Raw genomic sequence first — 23,121 nt, 5'->3', positions numbered from 1 at the left:
AAATTTAATATTACAGGGAGGGACAGCGGACGACTACAGTAGAGGCAAATCTGGCCTAGAGCCCAGTGCCCTCTCTGAAACCTGAATGATAATGATGATTCATTCCATCAATAGATACTATGCTAATTGGCAATTGATTAGTTTAAGGAAAACACCCATTGCTTATAAATAAAGGCCGTTGACATCAGGGCCACATAAGTAGGCTTCATCGAGGATTCCTTAAAGGAGAATGATTTTATGGCCGAAGTTGGTGTTTGCCTGCGTGGGGCCATGCAGGCTGATGAGAGGCTCATTTTGAATGCCCAATAAATGATCCCCCAGCCAGCCAACAAAGTACAAGGGGAGAAACAACAGTGAGTTAGAAAACAATCATTAGACTGGTATCTCTAATTGTCTTCCTTGGTCTCCTCGTGTTTAATCCCTGGTTCCCCGCCTCGCCTTCATTAACAATGGATGAATTAATTAGAAACCTTCATAGGATTTCTGCACAGTAAAGCCTGGAGATAAAACACGTCCTATCTCTCTCCCCCCTCTTTCTCTGTGTTTCTATTATTTTTTTTCTATCTATCCTGTCATTGTCCTTAATTGTGTTGTTTGCTTGTTGTGTCGATAGCAGGATTAATTTCACTATAGATCAGGATTATTGACCTTCTCGTCAATGTTATTTCATTTCTGTACGGTGCTAATTATAGGGAACAGGGGAAGGCAAATTGCACTGTAACTTGCCTCACTTGTTTTCCAATAAAACAGAAAGAAAACAACATTAAATCCCTTTTAGTTGCTCTCCTCGGTCAGGTAAATTCCCGCTCTAATTCAGTGTCTATCGCTCCTCCATTGACAAGCGGGAGGGGGGGGCACGAGAATGGCGGACGCGATAGGTCACTTTTTCCTGTTAACTGTTCTGACTCATTTTCATTGTTCCTCCTTTCTCTGCGGTTTCCCTTCATTTTTAAAGAGCGCTAGGCCACAGTTCATAAACAATTAAGCAGCTGGCTAAGTGACACTCAAGTGCTAACCGACCTGAAATACACTGTGGCATAAATTCAGGGTGCTAAGTGGAGGAAGGTGAAAATCATCTGTCTGAAACACCCAAATGGGCGCTACCTTAAGCAGTGCTTTACGAGCGTCTCAAAAGCTCCCCCGCATTGCATCGCAATTAGCCAATAAACGGCGAGGGAGAGACCAGACAACAGGTTTGGCTGATTGGGATCGTGCCTGGAAATTATTTTTGCTTTGCATGTGTTTGTGAAGATCATGCTGGCATCCAAAACCAGAACAGCCCCGGGGCGTCCCGATGACAACAATCGCCCTAATGAGTGCTTTGTGCGAACGCATCTTTTTATCCGGGTCTCCAGCAGCACAGACGCACGCATGCCCCCTACCTTCACCCTGCCTCCCCCTCTCCTGCCATTCCTCTTTCTTCAGTCCTCTAATGAACTGAAAGGTCAGAGCACTAATAAAACTATTAGCAGAAATGAATCTCTCAGATGTGTTAATGCACTTTTAATTCCTGTTAGCAAATTTCATCCTTGAGCAGTTTGCTGCCCGCTAATGAGAAATAAAACGCCCCGCTCTTGGGAAGGGGGGGGGGTGGGAGCGCCGGTCATACACTGTATGTACAATAATACAGACCTATAGTCTCTCTCCCTCGCACACACACACACACACACACACACACACACACACACACACACACACACACACACACACACACACACACACACACACACACACACACACACACACACACACACACACACACACACACCAGCAGCGCATCTCACACCCACCCTGGATGCACTGAGTGTTATTCACGGACCGAGGCCCGTTCTCAGCCCTGTGATTTTGCAGGGTTAATTAAAGAGCACATCTCCATCTGTTCTCAGTCAGCCTCAGCCCAATCCTACACACACAATCAAAGTTACGTGTGGGACGCCCTCTGTCCCTGGAGGAGAAACTGGGTCGCTTAACGGCCTCATGGGTTATGTGTGTGCGTGTGTGTGTGTGTGTGTGTGTGTGTGTGTGTGTGTGTGTGTGTGTGTGTGTGTGTGTGTGTGTGTGTGTGTGTGTGTGTGTGCGTGTGTGCGTGTGTGTGTGTGTCAGACAGTCTGGTCATGATCAGGTGTCCTGGAGTCCGAGCGCCTGGCTGCTGACCTGACTAATTAGGTACAGGCAGGGCTTGACCCTTCTGTCTGGTAGTCACCAGAGAGGTGTAGGCAACCTATTAACCACCCAGTCCGTCACCCTTAGTGATAAAACACCCATCCCCGGCTAAGAGGACGGTCTCTTCATGAACAGAAAGGTGGTAATGTAGCGTCCTTGGAACAAGCACTTTATATTGACCGATTTAAACATATGTTTGAGAAAGGTGGGGAACCAACCACAGGATAAACACTGTTCTAATCGTTAATTTTACAGTATCTACAGTGATACAATAGCTCATTAACTCTGCAGTCTCAATAGCTGTACGATAGATCATATATGACGGTATCATACACCTCCTGGAGCTTGAGAATACCTCAACAATTATTAACTTTATTATCGACTGTAAGACAAAATATTTGGGGATTTTGGGTGGTTGAAGCTTCCCAAGCACACAATCATATCTACCAAGAGTTTGAAAATGAAAAGTCACATGTGCTATCACATAATAGATTTACTAGATGTACATACCTTTAGAACTTAGTGAGGACCAAGCCATTTTTTTTATGTCTTGACCAACCAAAAAGGTGCCCCAGCTTTCTAAAGGCCACCGATACAAACTCTCTTGGTGGATATGGCTATATGTATGGTGATGCATGTGAAGGTATCTGCCTGTGTATGCCTGTACAAAATAGATTCGTCCAAAACAAAACTAATATTTCAGCTTCTTTCTAAAAAAAATTCATGTAAGGTAGAACAACACATTGTATTAAAAGAGTTTATGTTTTCTGAACATGAAACAAACAAAATAATATTTGCATTGTTTTTTGGTTTTGGTTTTGTGATCAAAATTGTTTAAGAATCATCAGCAACCATCCATCATGTTACCAGAGCCCAAAGCAGTAGCCATGGAAAATAAATATTCCTTCTCGTCATGGGAAAATGAGAAAAAGAAACAAAATATTTGCATTTCTGAGGCTATACACAACGCATATTTGGTATTTGCATTGACAAACTCCCTTAATCGATTGTAAAAAGTATAACTTTTCCGTTGCTCCACGAGCATGATAACAACTTCAAGTCAGTGAGTAGCTCCTAACATGCAACACACCATAAATCAGGGCCACGCTCAAACATCAGCAGCAACTGAACTTAGGAGAAAAGAGCAGAAAAGGAGCACAGGGTTGTCCAGCAGGGAGGGGCGGAGGAATTCTATTACCAAACTCTGCCTTTTAATCAATAAAGAGATAAAAGATATTTTAATCAAAGACATATTTCCTTTTTTGTCTAATACCTCTGCCGCCGCCAAACACATAATCTTTAAACGCTGAAAAGGATGCATAATACTCTCCCAGAGAGCCACTCATCCATATAAACACAAAACAGGAGCCGTCAGCAGAAACACACACCAGCCCAGCCCAGCCCAGCACACAGACACTCCATAGACGCCAAATTACATTTGGATGGGTATATTAAAGGGAAATTGCATCCTGTGAACTAGGATTTTATCCCCACACCCAAACACACAACTTGTGCACATACAAGAGCAGACACCACAAAAACCGGCACACACACACACACACACACACACACACACAAACACACGCTGCCGTGTTTCCGCTAGTTGGTAAAACATGGGTATGAGCTCTGTATTGTTTTGTATGCACGTGCACATGTACCACCACAACACACCCATTCACGCACACATCTGAAACACAAAGCAGCGCTATTAGTATCTGAGCTGTTTGTCTGACATGCGAGCATCCGCTAGCCCTGGCTAAAGTCTTTCAATGAGATTAGAGCGGTAACTGGAGCCCCTTTCCATGCCCACTGAACTGAGCTCATCCCGGGCTAACGAGTCCGAGTTGTTGGATCGGCTGGATCACATTCCGGGAGCCGATGGGTCAAATACCTATTGACACTTAATAGAGTGAAATTAGTGTGTGTGTGAGTGGGAGGTGTTTGGGTGTGTATGTATGTGTGTGTGTGTGTGTGCGTGTGTGCGCATGACGTTTGCGTCTGTTTGAGTATGTGTGTTTTGAGTGTGTCCTACCATGTTATAACAGAGCTTCTGTGGGGAGGAGGCACAGAGCCGGGGGCCAAAAAAATACAGATATTCTACTGATGCATTGAGTAAATTGTATCGGTAAGTTGTAAACAATGCATACCTAATAATTCAGGGAGAGCAGGCCTAATGCTCAATGCATCAGAAGGCAATGGTACTCAATGCATTGCTAATCTCGGACCCATCAGTCCTACTATGTTACAACAGAGCTTCTGTGGGGAGGAGGCACAGAGCTGGGGGCCAAAAAGATAGAGATATTCTACTGAAGAAAATCCAATCGAATGAGTGGATGAAGCATTCAGAAGGATAGTTTTTTACTGAAATTCTAAAGTGGCTGAATAGATGTTGTTTTGAAACCTTTCGACTTTCTAGGTGAGTGCTGCATGCGGCGCTCAACTATTGCTCGGTTAAGTTTCTTTCTTTCTTACTTTCTACAAACTTTGGGACCTATCTCCATCCACAATTCTGGAAGGAGATAGGTTGCCTGAAGTTGATTTTATTTGTTTATTTAAATAGAGCTCAAATGTAGTATTTGCCTTTAATTTGTTTAGTTATCACAACACAATTGGTCATGTTTGACAGCTGAAAATACATTGTGGAGAGCAGTGATTTCCATTAGTTAGACGACGAGGTGAGCTGAACCAGAAGGCTGCATTAGACAGTTTGGACATTTAGAATTTGTGTTACTATAACTCAAAGCGGTCATGTTCTGTTTTTGTTAGTATTTCAAGTCATTCTTCTTATTACATAATCTAGACTTAATTATTTTTTCTTAAAAAGTAGGTTTGGAATAGTAATCCAAAGTGTTTACTTTTATGAGAACTTTATTGCTGAGCCTTTCAATGCTGGAAGATCAGCCTAGTCAGACGTGAAACTATTTTCAGGAGCCAAGCGGGAGCATTTGGGGCGATGACAATGGTTCCAGAACATAACAATTCTTTCTCTAACAACTCAACAACCAATTTAATCTTTGGAAACTGTGGAATTCAATTAACAGCACTTATAACATACAACCAAGGAATGGCAGTCACCATTCTGATTCCTTACATTGTTTTTTGTCTCCCAGCCAACCTATGGGTGATGTGGCTTATCACTCACGGAACAAAGGACTCATTGGCAGCTGAGCTTTTCCATCTAAATATGGCAATATGCGAGACCCTTTTCCTGTTGGGGACTCCTTTACAATTTTACTGCTTGTTTGACCCTGCTGGTAGTAGTGGCCCAGTTGTTTTATACCTGCTTTTGGCACGTTCAACGTTAGTATGGTTCGGCCGTCCCCTGTTCCAGTGTTGCATCTGTGTGGAGCGCTACCTGGCTGTCATTCACCCTTTGACCTTCATCAGGTAACCAAAAGCATTGTTCTGGTTCCAGTGAAATTAGCCTTAACTGCTGAGGTTGTGTTTGATTCGATACAAACCACATACTGTGTTGTATCATGTGATTTTTTTTACAGGTTCAAGCCCCTGAGATTCAGAGTAGTCTGCAGTGGACTGATGTGGGTCGCCGTAACAGTCATCTCGTTGAGCATTTGGAAAGTTGATAAACTATCAGTCATTATTACAATCAGCTTTTTCATGACACTGTCTGTAATTGTGTTCTGTTGTTTGTCAGTTCTTTGGTCCTTGAAGCAGCCAGGGCCAGTAAAGACAGAGAGGTCAGGGGGTAACAATATTAAGAGAAGAGCCTTCAACATAATTTCATTGAATCTGGGGATTCTTTTGGTTACTTATTTGCCTACCTTGGTGATCTCGTCTTTAGAAACTATTTTGAATCAGGATATCTTTGGTTATCTGTTTGTTCCTACTATGTATGTGACAATGTTGGGTGGGATTGCCCAACCTTTACTTTATCTGCACAAGGCTGGGAAACTGCCTAGGACATGGGTTTAAAATAGTTTAAAAAGATACAAGAACTCATTATAACGAGAATTTTTCTCTTTTCTTTTCATCATCATAATTTCATCATTTTTCATCATTTTTCTCGTTATATTGGGATCTTTTCTAATTATATTGAGATATTTTCCTCTTATATTGAAATCTTTCCCTGTTATATTATGATATTATCTTGTTGTATTGAGATTTTATCCTGTTTAATTAAATATTTTCTCCTTATATTGACATATTTTCCTGTTAAAGTAAGATATTTTCTCCTTGTATTGACATATTTGACTGTTATATTGACATATTTTCTCGTTATATTGACATATTTTCTTGTTATATTGTGATATTTTCCTGTTATATTTAGTTTTGTTTTTTGTATATTATTGTTGAGACTAATGCATTGCTAAATATGCCCAGAGATAAGTTTGTTTCCCAAGCTCTCTACAAACTTTTGGACCTATCTCCTTCTACATTTTTTCACCTAGGGACTCCATTCCAATTTTAAAATGTTCAGATTAGCTTGGAATCACTTGCGTCCTTTAAGAGATTCTAATTTTTTAATATTATTTTTTTCAATGTTAGTCAATGGCAGATTTCATTTTCAGCATTTAAACTTTTTTCAGAATCTTTTTTTTTTCATACCCGCTTTCATACCCGCTTTTCCAGTTGGTCTCATTGACGTTGAGGCTAGAGCATGAGGACTTTCTAGATTATGCTCTGGCCCAAGGTGGCTATGAAAGCTTACCATTGCGGACGTCAAGGAGCCTAAACAAAGTCAATATTTAACCTTGAAACACCAAGTGAAGACGTTTAACTCTTCACTTTATTTGTTTCCAACCATTTAAAATGCAATGGTGTGCATGTTTACATTGTTTACTCCATTTAGACTGTTCAAATCCCTTCATTTGATTGAAGCCATTTAACATTTCTTTACATCTTACACTATGCGGCTTTACTAAAACATACTTTCATCCTCACTTTGCACTACAGCACTCACCGCAGTTTCTGCAGGAAATGCATTTTCGATTTATTAAATTGTTGTTTTTCTAAATCATATACAAATGAAAATAATCAGGACTGACTACAGTATTTTGTGAGCTGTACCTCCACTGCAGTCCAGTACTGTTTGTCACTGAAGAACACGGGGGTGACACTCAATTCCATCCCCAGTGCCTTGCTACTATCTTTCTCACTTACAGCCTCTTCTGCCAGGGTTCTGAGCCCCCCAGGAACCTCCTTCTCAGCCTCAATAATCAGGCTGATTCACCCATGACATAATTTAGGCTGTATTTCAACCTTGTAGCCCTTTCATCATTAGATTTTCTGAATTAATTGTATCAAATGTATTCAAATATATCTGAGGGATCCTCTTGTACTGTCCCAACAAAGGACTTTTTCGCACGATCTGCATGATTCATTCCAGACACATTCATTGCTTGAAGTTGATTTTATTGGTTAATTTAAATAGCGCTCAAATATAGTATTTGCTCTTGATTAGATTATTTATCACAACACAATTGGTCAAGTTTGACCGAATAATATACAATGTGGAAAGCTGTGTTCCCTTAGTCAGATGACGAGGTGAGCTGAACCAGAAGGCTGCATTAGAAACAGACAGTTTGGATTTAGAAATTGTGTTACGAAAACTCAAAGTGGTAAAGTCATGTTCTGTTTTTGTTTTTAAGACGTATTTCAAGTCATTCATCTCATTATCATATTATCTAGACTTCTTTTTTTTTTAAGTAGGTTTGGAATAGTAATCCAACATTTATACTGCTAAAACAACTTTTTTGCTGAGCATTTCATGACATGCTGGAATATCAGCCAAGTCAGACGTGAAACTATTTTCAGGAGCCAAACGCGAGCATTTGAGGCGATGACAATGGTTCCAGAACATAACAATACTTTCTCTGACAACTCAACAAATTTAATCATTGGAAAATGTGGAATTCAATTACAAGTACTCATAACATACATCCAAGGAATGGCCGTCACCATTCTGATTCCTTACATGGTTGTTTGCCTCCCAGCCAACCTACGAGTGATGTGGCTTATCACTCACTGAACAAAGGATTAATTGGCAGCTGAGCTTTTCCATCTAAATATGGCAATATGCAAGACCCTTTTCCTGTTGGGGATTCCTTTACAATTCTACTGCTTGTTTGACCCTGCTGGTAGTGCCCCACCGCCGGGGGGCACCACCGCCACGGGACTCCACTGCCGCCGCCCGGCAGCGGGGCTCAGGTGGGAGACAATCCCGGGCAACAATCCCTTTCTCAATTCAATCTTGACTTCAGGGAGTCAAAGACAAAGTTCCTTTCCTCCCCAATTCCTTCTCAACAACGGCCGAGATAACCCCCACTACGAGGCTCATTGTGGAAGTACCAGAGACGTCAGAGAACCCGACGCAGTCTAGTCTTAACACCAAATGGGAGCTTTAGAAAACCTTACGGTTATCCAAATAAGAAAGAAGTGTACAACACATGCGTTAGTGTGTGTATTCACACACACATGTGGCGCTCGCACGGTCGTAGCTCATTGTCTCATTGGCGGGCCAAATTCTCTGGGCGGGCAAAGCAGAGAAAGGGGAGGTAACCTGGCCCCTTATAACGACATATGGGGCCAAATTCCTAATCGGCGCGTCTGAGCTATCATTTTTCAAAGGCGGAGCAGGATACCTAGTGCTCATTTTACACCCAACGCCATTTCTAGCTACTGGGATACCATAGGCAGGCTATGGGAACTCAAATTAATGTTAGTAAACCTCATGAAGTGAAATTTTCATGCCATGAGAAATACAAATAAAAATATATTTTGTTCATTCAAATAAACAACTAAAATCAACTGTACCAAATGTATTCAAATATTTCTGAGGGATCCTCAGAAAGTCCAACAAAATTACTTTTGCGCACGATCTGCAGGATTCAGTTAAAAAATTAAAAAATCTATACATTTTGTTCATTTAAATAAACAAATAAAATCAACTGTACCAAATGTATTCAAATACTTCTGAGGGATCCTCAGAAAGTCCAACAAAATGAGTTTTGCACAAGGGCTGCAGGATTCAATGCGGAGACATTCATTGCCTGAAGTTGATTTTATTTGTTAATTTAAATAGAACTCACACGTATTTGCATTTGATTTGTTTAGTTATCACAACACAATTAGTCATGTGTGAGAGATGAAAAAACATTGGGAAGAGCTGTGACCCATCAGTCAGATGACGAGGTGAGCTGAACCAGAAGGCTGCATTAGAAACAGACAGTTTGGACGTTTAGAATTTTTGTTACGATTTTTGTTAGCGGTCATGTTCTGTTTTTGTTTGTAAGACCTATTTCATGTCATTCTAATTATTATTATATAACCTAGACTAAATTACTTTTTCTTAAAAAGTAGGTTTGGAATAGTAATCTAAAGTGTTTACTTTAAGATAACTTTTTGCAGAGCCTTTCAATGCTTGAAGATCAGCCAAGTCAGACGTGAAACTATTTTCAGGACACAAACGGGAGCATTTGGGGCGATGACAATGGTTCCAGAACATAACAATTCTTTCTCTGACAACTCAACGACAATTTTAATTTTTGGAATTTGTGGAACTCAATTAACAGCCCACACATACATCAAAGGAATGGCAGTCAGTATTCTGATTCCTTACATGGTTGTTTGCCTCCCAAGCAACCTATGGGTGATATGGCTTATCACTCATGGAACAAAACATTCATTGGCAGCTGAGCTTTTCCATCTAAATATGGCAATATGCGAGACCCTTTTCCTGTTGGGGATTCCTTTACAATTTTACTGCTTGTTTGACCCTGCTGGTAGTGACCCAGTTGTTATATACCTGCTTTTGGCACATTCTACGTTAATATGGTTTGGCCGTGCCCTGTTCCAGTGTTGCATCTGTGTGGAGCGCTACCTGGCTGTCGTCCAACCTTTGACCTTCATCAGGTAACCAATAGCATTTTCTGGTTCCAGTTAAAATAGCCACAACCTTGCAGGTTGTGTTTGATTCGATACAGACCACATACTGCGTTGTATCATTTTTTACAGGTTCAAGCCCCTGAGATTCAGAGTGGTCTGCAGTGGACTGATGTGGGTCGCCGTAACGATCATCTTGTTGAGCTTTTGGAAAGTTGTTAAAAATGAAGTTGTTACAATCAGCTTTTTCATGACACTGTCTGTAATCGTGTTCTGTTGCTCGTCAGTTCTTTGGTCCTTGAAGCAGCCAGGGCCAGTAGAGACAGAGAGGACAGGGGGTAACAATATGAAGAGAAGAGCCTTCAACATAATTGCATTGAATCTGGGGATTCTTTTGGTTACTTATTTGCCCACCTTTGTGATCTCGTCTTTGGACACTATTTTATCTCAGGATATCTTCCTTAATCTGTATTATTCTGCTACGGTTCTGACAGTATTGAGTGGGATTGCCCAACCTTTACTTTATCTGCACAAGGCTGGGAAACTGCCTAGGACATGGCATTAAAACCATAGCGGAAAAATAAAAATAGATACAGGAACACGTTATAATAAAATGTTATCTCGTCATGAGATATTTTTTCTTGTTATATTGAGATCTTTTCGCATTTTTTGAGATATTGAGATATTCTTCTGAAAAATGTACATATTTTCTCCTTATATTGATATATTTTACTGTTATATCTACATATTTTCTCCATAAAATGACTTGGACATATCTGTAGTGAATGCTGATCGATAGTGATTTCAATAATGTTATCAATAAAATTCCTTCCTGTAATTGATGAAATCTATTACAAAAAATGCTGATCAGCCCATACGTCTCTTTGTTTACAATAGTTTTAGAATAGACACTACAAAAACGCTCCAACTCACACTACACAACGAGCCGAGCTACGCTAGTTCAACCCGGTATCACACATTTCGTGCACATGCTTCCGAAAATGAATCTATTGAAATCATCCAAGAGCACGATTGTCCGACTTTTTGCGTGCTACACAGAAAGGAACAACTTTTGAACCAATACATTTCAATTGGGAGATTTTCTTCGACTTCATGAGGAGTGTGCGCAGATAGTACAGTGCACCCCTGAGTATATGTGAAAACCACAAATGCAACAAAGGGTTAATGCCATATCACGGATACTCCGATTTATTGCAGCAGACCTACTCAAAAACTGAAACTAACCCCGTCCTTTACCACGAAATATCGTGCTACAAGGAAACGAAATGTGGACCAAGGCATTTTGAATGGGAGCGTATCTCAGAATATATATATGTATACATTTAAACATATATTCATCGTGATATATACTGTAGCGGGCCAGTTGGTGTGCGGTTTCCACGCCACCAAGCTGAACAAAAAACCACACAATACACACAGCAGTACAAAGTCAGGGTGGTTTATTTACCAGGTAAATAACAATCACCCGGGTGGTAAAGGAGTCAACAACCTCCTTTAGGATACCCTCCGTAATCCTTAATCAGTCCAACACTTTCCACCTGTCGCTCATTGGCCGTACAGCGTTTCCAAGAGCTCACACAGATCCTGTCTGTACTTCCCTAGCCCTCCTGGATAACACAGCAACGCTCTGAAGTTTGCTAGCCCTTTTAAGCCCAAGCACTCCTGCTTGATGATTCCCAGGCTTGCGTCGTTAAAGAGAGGAAGTCCATGTAAGGCTTTGGGGTGGAGCGAGCACCACTCCCCTCACTCCTCCCTGCCGTCTGCCACAATATAGATTCATTTTCTTTCATTGCTTTGAGAAGGTCTGGTGGAAAAATATTAAACCCTGCCCTTGCGACATGCCTAATAAATATATATATATATAATATATTAGGAATGTCGCGATACCACTTTTTCACATCCGATCATGTAAAAAGATTTGAACTGAGTTCAAAGCCTAAATGGAGCAAACAGAAACAGAAACAAAAATGTAAAATGGTTGGAAACATATAAAGGGAAAAATGTAACAAATAACTAAAGTGATAAAGTTCATTTGAGATGAAATATAGGCAAGGCAAGGCAAGGCAACTTTATTTACATAGCACTTTTCATACACAAGGCAGACTCAAAGTGCTTCACATATAAACATTGTCATACAATAAAATAAAATAATAGATAAGTAAAAGAAAAACATATGCAAAGAAATGGGTAAAATAGAAAAAGGCATTTTAGTATTAAAATAGAAAATAGAGGCAAAGTTAAAAAGCTTTTTAGAAAGTGCAATGTATTTAAGATTTTAGCAGAAGGCTATAGCAAACATAAAAGTCTTCAGTCTTGTTTTAAAGGTGCTCAGAGTTGGGCCAAGTCTTAAATCCTCTGGGAGTTTATTCCAGCTAATTGTTGCATAGTATCTAAATCCTGCTTTCCCATGTTTTGTGTTTACTCTGGGGATAATTAACAGATTGGTCTCAGAGGATCTTAGTGGTCTAGAAGGCTGATGTAGTGGAATGTAGGGATTTATAGGTTAGCAACATGATTTTAAAATCAATTCTCTGACCTACAGGAAGCCAATGTAACGATTTCAGAATTGGTGTAATATGATCAAATTTTTTGGTCTTTGTTAGAACTCTAGCAGCAGCATTCTGAACAAGCTGAAGCTTCCTCAGAGTTTGTTTTGGGAGACCTGTGAGGAGACCATTGCAGTAATCAAGCTTACTAGTGATAAAGGCATGTACAAGTTTTTGTAAGTCTTCGGTGGACGTGAGCCCTCTAAGTCTTGCTACATTTTTAAGGTGATAATATGCAGATTTTGTAACTGATTTGATGTGACTGTCAAAATGTAAATCTGAATCCATGATAACCCCTAGATTTCTGGCTTTGATTGAGGTTTTCAGGGACAGAGAGTGAAGGTGTTGGGTTACTTTAAGCCTTTCCGTTTTAGAACCAAATACAATTATCTCTGTTTTGTCCTCATTTAGTTGAAGGAAATTTCGGCACATCCATTCCTTCACTTGCTCAATGCACTGGCACAGTAGATCTATGGGCCGATAGTCATTTGGTGATAGCGATACATAGATTTGCGTGTCATCAGCATAGCAATGATGGTCAATATTGTTATTTTGCATGATTTGCCCTAGTGGGAGCATGTAGATGTTGAATAAAGAGGGTCCTAAGATCGAACCTTGTGGGACTCCACATGTCACGTTGGTTGATTCTGATACAAAGTCGCCAATGGAAACAAAGTAGTTCCTATTTTGTAGGTAGGACCTGAACCAATTTAAGACAGTGCCTGAAAGCCCCACCCAGTTTTCTAACCTTTCCAGAAGTAATGTATGGTCTACAGTGTCGAATGCAGCACTGAGGTCAAGTAGCATTAGTATTGAGGTTTTGCCAGAGTCTGTGTTAAGACGGATGTCGTTTACAACTTTAATAAGGGCGGTCTCAGTGCTGTGCAGGGGTCGAAATCCTGATTGGAAGGTGTCATAGCAACCAGTTGATGCCAGGAAGTGATTTAGTTGCTGGAGGACAACTTTCTCAATGATTTTACTTATGAAGGGTAGATTTGATATTGGTCTGTAGTTGTTAATAATAGAGGCATCTAGGCTCCGCTTTTTTAAAAGGGATTTAATAACTGCAGTTTTCAAAGCTTTTGGGAACTTGCCTGACTGGAGAGAGTTGTTAACTATCTGCAATATGCCTACTGCTAGGCAGTCGAAAACATTCTTAAAGAGGTTGGTAGGTATAGTATCAAGGCAACAGGTGGATGGCTTTAGTTGTGTCACAGTTTCCACAAGATTTTGAGAGTCTATAACATCAAAGCATGCCATCCTTGCCACGTCATTTTTGCCTGAACAGGGTGGTAGTCCAACATTTTTGTTTGACGTGGAGATATTGATGGCGCGTCTGATACCTTCAATTTTATCAATATAAAAAGCTGCAAACTCATTGCATTTCTGCGTGGAATGGAGATCAGGTGGAATTTCTGTTGGGGGGTTGGTCAGTCTGTCAACAGTTGCAAATAGGGTTTTTGCATTATTAGTGTTGGTTTTAATGATATTGGAGAAAAATGTTTCTCTAGCATTTTTTAAGTCTAAATTGTAGGCACGGAGGCTCTCTTTATAGATATCATGGTGAATATGAAGTTTTGTTTTACGCCAGATGCGTTCAACCTTCCTGCATTCTTTTTTCTGTGCTGTTACAGAAGCAGCTTTTCTCCAGGGTGCCTTTTGCTTTCCAGAAATCGTTTTAACCTTATAAGGTGCAATGACATCTATGACTTTCAAAATTTTCAAATTAAAGTTTTCTACAAGATCATCAGCAGAACATGGGTTTAGAGGTGGTAGCAAGGAGATGGCCTTTTTAAAAAGTACATTAGAATCTTCATTGATATACCGTTTTTTGACAGTGTTTGATTTTGTCTGTATGTCGGGAATAAAATGTATGTTAAAGAAAACACAAAAGTGGTCAGACAAGGAAGGATCAGTCACAGAGAGATCAGAAACATTGAGGCCCTTTGTGATAACCAGGTCTAGAGTGTGCCCCTTACAATGAGTAGCCTCTTTCACATGTTGAGACAGTTCAAATGTGTCCAAAATGGTAAAAAAAAATTTGCACACTTGTCATTCAAATCATCAGTATGAAAATTGAAGTCACCAGTTATAACTAGACAGTCAAATTCTGTGGAGATGCTAGACAATAATTCTGTGAAGTCATCGAAAAAATGTGCAGAATATGTGGGTGGCCTGTAAATAATTAATAGGAGAACTCTGGGGGAGCATTTCAATACAGCACTAAGGTATTCGAACGATGGAAAATCACCAAATAACATCCGTTTCCCCTGAAATACATTTTTAAATATAGCAGCAACCCCTCCACCTCTTTTTCCAGATCTACATGCATCAAAAAAGTTATAGTCGGGAGGGGCTGTCTCTATCAGAACGGTTGCACTGTTATTTTGTTCCAGCCATGTTTCAGTTAAAAACATAAAATCCAGTTTGGAAGTGGTAATAAAATCATTAACTAAAAATTATTTGTTATTAAGAGACCTCACATTAAGTAGAGCCATCCTGATGGGGCTGTTGATAGGCTTTAAGGTTGTTTTTGGTTTGGAGGCAATAGATATGAGATTTGTGAGGTTAGCAGTGTGTCTAAGTTTCCCTTTGTTTACTCTCTTAGTGGTTACAGCATGAATGCGAAAGTTGCCCTGCTTTGACGTAGGCAACCTTGGGTTCAGCAGATTATGAGAAACTTCCTTTATACTGTGTCTACGGCTGAACCCTTTTTTGTCTCAGTAATACTCAGGACTACTATCAGTACGGGGGCGGGGGTGGGGCGCCATCCTCCTGGGTGTTAGCAGTGTTAGCAGCCTGCGGCCATGACGTGGCAATGCTATCATTGACACAGATGCAAATATAGAATAGCTGAGCTATTAAAAATGATAGTTTGAAATCGTTGAATCAAGTGTGTGTGTTTCTTTGTGTCTCATCACTTGTAGCAACCAGGAAAAGTGTAATTTATGTTATTCTTTCAAATATATTTTACAGTTTACTACTGCTGGCCGAGTTTGTGTCCACTGTTAATAGCCAATTACGCACTTACAGATCCCCGCCTCCAGTAACATGATTGGTCGAAGCTAATATGAAGTGCAAAACACTGAAATGCTTTGTTCATTTGAGCTAATCAGACTTTAGATGTCACTTTGAAGTCTGATTGGTGAGACTAATACATTGCTAAGTATTCTCAGAGATAAGTTTGTTTCCTGAGCTCTCTACAAACTTTTGGACCGATCTCCTCCCACAAATTCTCACCTAGAGACTCCATCCCAATTTTAAAATGTTGGAATCACTTGCTTCCTTTCAGATTTTTTTTTTAAATGTTAGTCAATGACAGATTTTAATTTTTCATCATTTAGACTTTTTTTCAAAATCCCAGTTTTACTTTAATTTCATACCCACTTTGTATATTTCCAGTTGGTCTTATTGACGTTGAGGCTAGAGCGTGAGGACTTTCTAGATGGCACTCTGGCCCAAGGTGGCTATGAAAGCTTACCATTGCGGACGTCAAGGAGCCTCAACAAAGTCAATATTTAACCTCGAAACACCAAGTCAAGATGTTTAACTCTTCACTTTATTTGTTTCACACCATTTACAATGCAATGGTGTGCCTGTTTACATTGTTTACTCCATTTAGAATCTGTTCAAATCCCTTGATTTGATTTAAGCCATTTAACATTTCTTTACTTCTTACACTATGTGGCTTTACTAAAACATACTTTCAACCTCACATTGCCCTACAGCACTCAACGCATTTTCTGCAGGAACAGCATTTTCTATTTTTCATGAAGAATTGTTGTTTCATAAATCAGATACAAATGAAAATAATCAGGACAAAGAACAGTATTTTGTGAGCTGTACCTGCATTTCATTTGTTTTATTTATCACAAAACAATTGGTCATGTGTGACAGATGAATATAGATTGTTGAAAGCTGTTTTCTATTAGACAGATGACGACAAATTGTAACACCAATTAAGACAAATTTTTACCTCCAAATTAAACAAATTGCCCTGATTTTCCATTGCAGTCAATAACAAAATAAAACCAATGTGCATTAGGCCTGCTCTCCCTATGCATTGTTTACAACAACTTGCAGAAGAAATTCTTCATTATGTTAGTGATGAACACTGAAAATACAATGAATTCCATCTCTAGTGCCTTGCTACTACCTTCCTCACTTACAGCCTCTTCTGCCAGGAGGATGGGTTCTGAGACCCCCTGGTATCTCCTTCTCAGCCTCATGAGGCTGATTCACTCCATTACATTATTTTTCCACTGTATGCCTGCATACCTGTAGCCAGTTAAGAGGTCACCAAGGTCAGGACCTCAGTAATTAGTTTTCATCTATTTTTTTTTATTTAAACTAAAAACATTTTGTAAATTATCTGCTGTTGAGAACTTGTCTGTGTTGAGTGCATGGTTATTGTATTTTAGACCGCCTACTTTGTGTCCGCCGTGTGTGACGTCTGTTTGTGTGTGCAGGAGCAAAGTAAACTATTTTTCAAACCGTGACTAGGGCCCTTTCTGTGAGAACCACATTTATTCAAATATTTCTTACAGATTGACATGTACTGCAGACTATCCCAACAAAGGCCTTTGCACACGATCGGCATGATTCAGTGCAGACACAATCATTGCCTGAAGTGGATTTTATTTGTTTATTTAAATATAAATCAACGGTAGCATTTGCATTAGATTTTTTTAGTTATCCAAACACAATTGTTCATGTTTGACAGATGCATATAAACCCTGAACAATTAGAAATGCATTGTTCACAACAACTTGCAGGTGACATTCTTCATTATGTTACTGATGAACACTGAAAATACATTCAGTCCATCCCCAGTGCCTTGCTACTACCTTCCTCACTTACAGCCTCTTCTGCCAGGAGGATGGGTTCTGAGACCCCCTGGTACCTCCTTCTCAGCCACATGAGGCTGATTCACCCCATTACATTATTTCCCATCTGTATTTCCACCTTATTCCTTTCATCATGCATTTCCTTAACTAAATGTCTGTGATTATATATGAGTGAAATCTGTGAGCCTACCTATGAGGTCACCAAGGTCAGGACCTCAATAGTTTGTCTTGAGGGAAAATAAAAAAAATGTAACTAAAAAACCTTTTGTAAATGATTGACCCTGCTGGTAGTGACCCAGTCGCTAAATACCTGCTTTTGGAATTGTCGACGTTAACATGGTTCGGCCGACCCCTGTTCCAGTGTTGCATCTGTGTGGAGCGCTACCTGGCTGTCGTTCACCCTTTGACCTTCATCAGGTAACCAAAAGCATTGTTCTGGTTCCAGTGAAATTAGCCTTAACTGCTGAGGTTGTGTTTGATTCGATACAAACCACATACTGTGTTGTATCATGTGATTTTTTTTACAGGTTCAAGCCCCTGAGATTCAGAGTAGTCTGCAGTGGACTGATGTGGGTCGCCGTAACAGTCATCTCGTTGAGCATTTGGAAAGTTGATGAACCAGAAGGCATTATTACAATCAGCTTTTTCATGACACTGTCTGTAATTGTGTTCTGTTGTTTGTCAGTTCTTTGGTCCTTGAAGCAGCCAGGGCCAGTAGAGACAGAGAGGACAGCGGGTAACAATATTAAGAGAAGAGCCTTCAACATAATTTCATTGAATCTGGGAAATCTTTTGGTTACTTATTTGCCCACCATGGTGATCTCATCTTTGAAAACTATTTTGTCTCTGAATATCTTTTTTTATCGGTTTATTTCTACTATGTGTCTGACAGTGTTGGGTGGGATTGCCCAACCTTTACTTCATCTGCAAAAGGCTGGGAAACTGCCTAGGGCATGTGTTTTTACGGCAGTAAAACCATAGTGTAAAAATAAAAATAGATACAGGAACTCGTTATAACAAGATGTTTTCTCATCATGAGATCATTTTCTGGGTATATTGAGATCTTTTCTCGTTATATTGAGATATTTTCCTCTTATATTGAAATCTTTCCCCGTTATATTGAGATCTTTTCTCGTTATATTGAGAACTTTTTCTGTAAAATGTACATATTTTCTCCATATATTGACATATTTTACTGTTATAATTACATATTTTCTCATTATATTGACATATTTTCTCGTTATATTGTGATAATTTCCTGTTTTATTTTGTTTTTTTTGTGTATTATTTGCTTGTCAAACATATAAATTAACAAAAACATAAATAAGATTTTATCAGCTAAAAATGACTTGGACATATCCGTAGTGAATGCTGATCGATAGTGACTTCAATAATGTTATCAATAAAATCACTTCCTGCAACTGATGAAATTAATTAATAAAAATGCCGACCGGCCCTTACATCTCTTTGTTTACAATAGACACTACAAAAACCGCTCTAACTCACACTACACAACGAGCCGAGCTACATTAGTTCAACCCGGTATCGAGCGATTTCGTGCTCATGCTCACGTAAATTAATCTATTGAAATCATCCCAGAGCACGATTGTCAGACTTTTTGCGTTCTACACAGAAAGGAAAGTAAACCCATATATTTTGAATGGGAGTGTTTCTGAAACCTTTTTCTGCTACACAGAACTACTTTTGAACCAATCAATTTCAATCGGGAGAACAATTAATGGGACAAAGAAATCAAGGGATATTTAGCATAGAAAAAACATTTGTGATTAATCGCGATTGCTCGCGATTAATCGTGAGTTAACTATGACATTAATTATTTAATTAATTAATTATTTTAATCGCTTGACAGCACTAATTTAAATATATACAGTATATATATTAGCACAAAAAGTAAGGAAATTTGTGTTTGGTTGATTATTTCTCTGTGGTAACACTGCTTTTTGGCAATAAATCTTATACCGTTAGAAAGCCTGTTTATTTCCCTTTCAAATGGTGCCCCATTTGTAAGGAACATGCATTTGTGGGATGAGCAGCAGCGCTGAGTATGTGGGTTGCGCCCATGAAAAATTTGCCAAATCTTTTCTGCCATTGCCAAACAGGTCATTCTGCCATTGACTCGTTTGGTGGATTGGATGATTGAAGTTTGAGGAAACAAGACATATTGCCAATTTAACAATTTATTCATTTCACAAACAGGAGCCTCAGTAGTGTGTGGAAGAACCATACACAGCCACAACAGCCTGGCACCTCCTCCTCATGTTGGTCACCAGCCTGGTCATACACTGCTGTGAGATGGCATCCCATTCTTCAACCAGTATTTGGTCATACACTGCTGTGAGATGACATCCCATTCTTCAACCAGTATTTGTCACAAGTCAGCCAACGTGGTTGTGTTGGTCACTCTGGCACGAACAGCACGCCTAAGCTGATCCCACAAGTTTTCAATGGGGTTGAGTTCAGGACTGCTAGCAGGCCATTCCATCCTCTCCACTCCCACATTCTGGAGGTAGTCTCTGATCAACCCCGCCCTGTGGGGGCGAGCGTTGTCATCTTAGAGGATAGAGTTCGGTCCCAGACTGTGGAGATATGGGATTGCCACTGGTTGCAGAATCTCATCTCTATATCTCTCTGCATTGAGATTGCCTCCAATCTCAATGCAGAGATTTTCCAGTGAGGGAGCTGCCGCCCCACACCATCACACTGCCTCCACCAAAATATGTTATCGTATCGGTGCAGCAATCAGCATAGCGTTCTCCACGTCTTCTCCACACTTTGACCCTACGATCCAACTGCCGTAGGCAGAATCTAGACTCATCAATGAACATAACGTTCCTCCACATGTTCAGGTTCCAGTGCACGTGGTGCAGACACCAGCGCAAACGGGCCTGACGGGGAAGGGCAGTCATGGCAGGACTTCCTAAAGCCCTATGAGACCGGGTATTGGCTGTGTGTAGTGTATTCCGGATTGTCTGGGCAGAGAGCCGTCGGCCATATCGTCCTGCAAACCTTGACTGCAAATCTGTAGAAGACTAAGTGCTGACAGGGTGATGAAATGGTCTTCTTGGGGTGTCGTCTTCTTGGGACGCCAACTTCGCGGCCTGTTTCTGACATCCCCCATTATATGGAACTTGGCCTTCAGTTTGGAGAGGGTACTAGGGCTCACTCCAAATAATGCCGCAATTTGGTTTTGCGGAGCACCAGCTTGAAGTTACACTATTGCAAGGGCCCTATCCAGATCAGTCAAACGTGGCATGCAGATTCTTGGAGCAGACACTGACTGTAGCTGAACTGACAGTAGTAGGGCCCATGCTCACAGGTGCGGCAGCACCTGGGGGTACCAGAAGCTCAAAACAAGTGTCAATAGCAACAGCAAAATAACCTGTTTGGCAATGGCAGAAAAGATTTGGCCATTTATTTATTTTTTTGCTCATCCCACAAATGCATGTTCCTTACAAATGGGGCAGCATTTGAAAGGGAACTAAACAGGCTTTCTAACGGTATAAGATTTATTGCCAAAAAGCATTGTTACCACAGAGAAATAATCTACCAAACAAAAATGTCCTTACTTTTTGTGCTAAGTTTATATCGATTCATTTTCTTTCGTTGTTTTGAGAAGGTCTGGTGCAAAAATCTTAACCCCTGCCCTCGCGATATGCCTAATAAATATATATACCAAGTGAAGATGTTTAACTTATAATAGCTGAGCTGCTAAAAATTATAGTTTGAAATGGTTTAATCAAGTCATGTGCGTGTGAGTGTCTTTGTGTTTCATCAAATGTAGTAACCAGGAAAAGTGTTATTGATGTTATTCTTTCTCGTAGTTTACAGTTTACTACTGCTGTCCGAGTTTGTGTTCCCTTCTAATAGCCAATTCAACACTTACAGATCCCTGCCTCCATTAAAAGGATTGGTCAAAACAAATGTAAAGCGCAAAATACTGAAATGCCCTGTTAACCCAGATTTGAGCAGACTTTAGATGTCTATCTAAAGTCAGATTGGTGAGACTAATGCATTGCTAAATGTGTCCACAGATAAGTTTGTTTACTGAGCTCTGTATACCACCATTATGTCTCACACACATCAGGCAGGCTTGATGGGACGCCGAACAGCAACTGTAGTCAAAGTGATTCATGCTGTTCATCAACCTCCCCGACAGGCTGTGTTTGAGCCCCTGTTCAATGTGCTGTAGCCGTGGTAACGGCAGCAACAGGACCAGGAACATCATCATAACTACTGGGGGAGTGTTTGGATGCGGGTCTGTGGATTCATCTTCCGTTTTGATAGATTGACCCCAGGGTTCTCGATTTGTAAACACTAAAAGAGGCAGGCTCGAATCAGAAAATAAGTGAGAGCACACAAGAGGACTTGTTGGAGAAAGCGTGATAAATGAGTGACTGAGATGGATAACCGGTCAGTAAAGTATTGAAGAGACCATAATTCTGTGTTGTTAGCAATTAATTGGCCACCTCTGCTATACTTTCAAATGCACAATAAAATGACAATCATATTAATGATGATAATACATGATTAATGATGTTACAGTACTACATATAGGCTATATACAATCTATTTTTGTCTGACATAAATTGTTCCATCACATAAACTACATCTAAGGCATTGTGAGAAAGAACAGGCATACACCCAAGGTATTTCATCTCTCCTGCCCTGGCCCCCGGTTCAACAGTGGCCCAACCCAGTGACCTATCAGGATAACGCCAACCCTGAGCCTCCTCAGAGTCCTCTGGGGCCCAGGGGCCACCGAGGGCCAGAGAAGGTGCCGGCTCCCAGAAACAATAGAGGAGACTGTGTCCGGTCGGCCAGCGCCCGGGCTGAGGCAGAAGGCGCCCCGTAACCATTGTTCTGCCATCCCTCTGACAACCAGTGATTTAGCACCGGGGCTGCCCCGGGAGCGTTAGGGGAGGGACAGCAGTGTGTGTGTGTGTGTGTGTGTGTGTGTGTGTGTGTGTGTGTGTGTGTGTGTGTGTGTGTGTGTGTGTGTGTGTGTGTGTGTGTGTGTATGTGTGGGGGGGGGGGGGGGGGTCAGAGTGAGTGAGGCTCCCCCCCCCCCCCCCCGAACCCCTCCATCCGTGAGATGGCCGAATGAATCATGACTGACCCAATGTTGGGCCTGAGCCTGGCCTCTCCGTATCCCCCCCCCCCACCCCCCCGAAACCTAACCCAGCCCCCTATCCACCCCCATTGCCCTCACCTCTCTCTGGACAAACATGACAAATCTGGTGTTTATTTACTTAAAAAGACCTGGAGAAGGAGCTAAGGGGGGGGGGCGGATAAAAAACAGTGTAAAATCAATACTAACTTAGCAGTTCTTGCCCTGCTGCGGCCAGTCAGGAGTGTAATGAGGGCCCCAGGCGGCGCGGGACGCAGCTGGCTGACCATCGGGAGCAGAGGTTGAAGGAAAGACTTGCAGGAAATACGAGGCCACTACCGAACGCATCTTCAGTTCAATCCGCTATTCATTCCAGCGTTGCCGTCATATCGCCGGGTTATTAATTAGCCGTAAACACAGCAATTTAATATTTTTCATGTGATTCTGTAAACAGTGCGCGTGTGCTGATGAGTGATGCCTTCGTCCCGCCTATAACACAGCAGCCACGGCCCGAGGTGCTGTCGGTGCATGTTTTCTGTCTGATCCGGGGGAGATAAAAATGTCTCAGAGTTGG

At 40.8% G+C, this 23,121-nt stretch overlaps 1 long non-coding RNA gene across 2 annotated transcripts in view; it reads right to left on the bottom strand.

The window, feature by feature from the left end:
* LOC132455560 (uncharacterized) overlaps positions 1 to 23,121 on the bottom strand; it is a 35,995-nt gene that overhangs the window by 5,014 nt on the left and 7,860 nt on the right. Inside the window, exon 3 of one of the 2 annotated variants that reach the window (XR_009525292.1) lies at positions 19,242 to 20,573. The exons of the other annotated variant lie outside the window; for it this stretch is intronic. This is a non-coding gene — a long non-coding RNA (uncharacterized LOC132455560). Of the gene's footprint in view, positions 1 to 19,241; positions 20,574 to 23,121 lie in introns of those variants that run through there. 2 annotated transcript variants of the gene reach the window in all.

Source organism: Gadus macrocephalus, chromosome 1 (genome assembly GCF_031168955.1).
Source record: "Gadus macrocephalus chromosome 1, ASM3116895v1".
NCBI lineage: Eukaryota > Metazoa > Chordata > Actinopteri > Gadiformes > Gadidae > Gadus > Gadus macrocephalus.
Note: the sequence above shows the minus strand (reverse complement) of the source record. Positions and strands in the feature narration are given on the sequence as shown.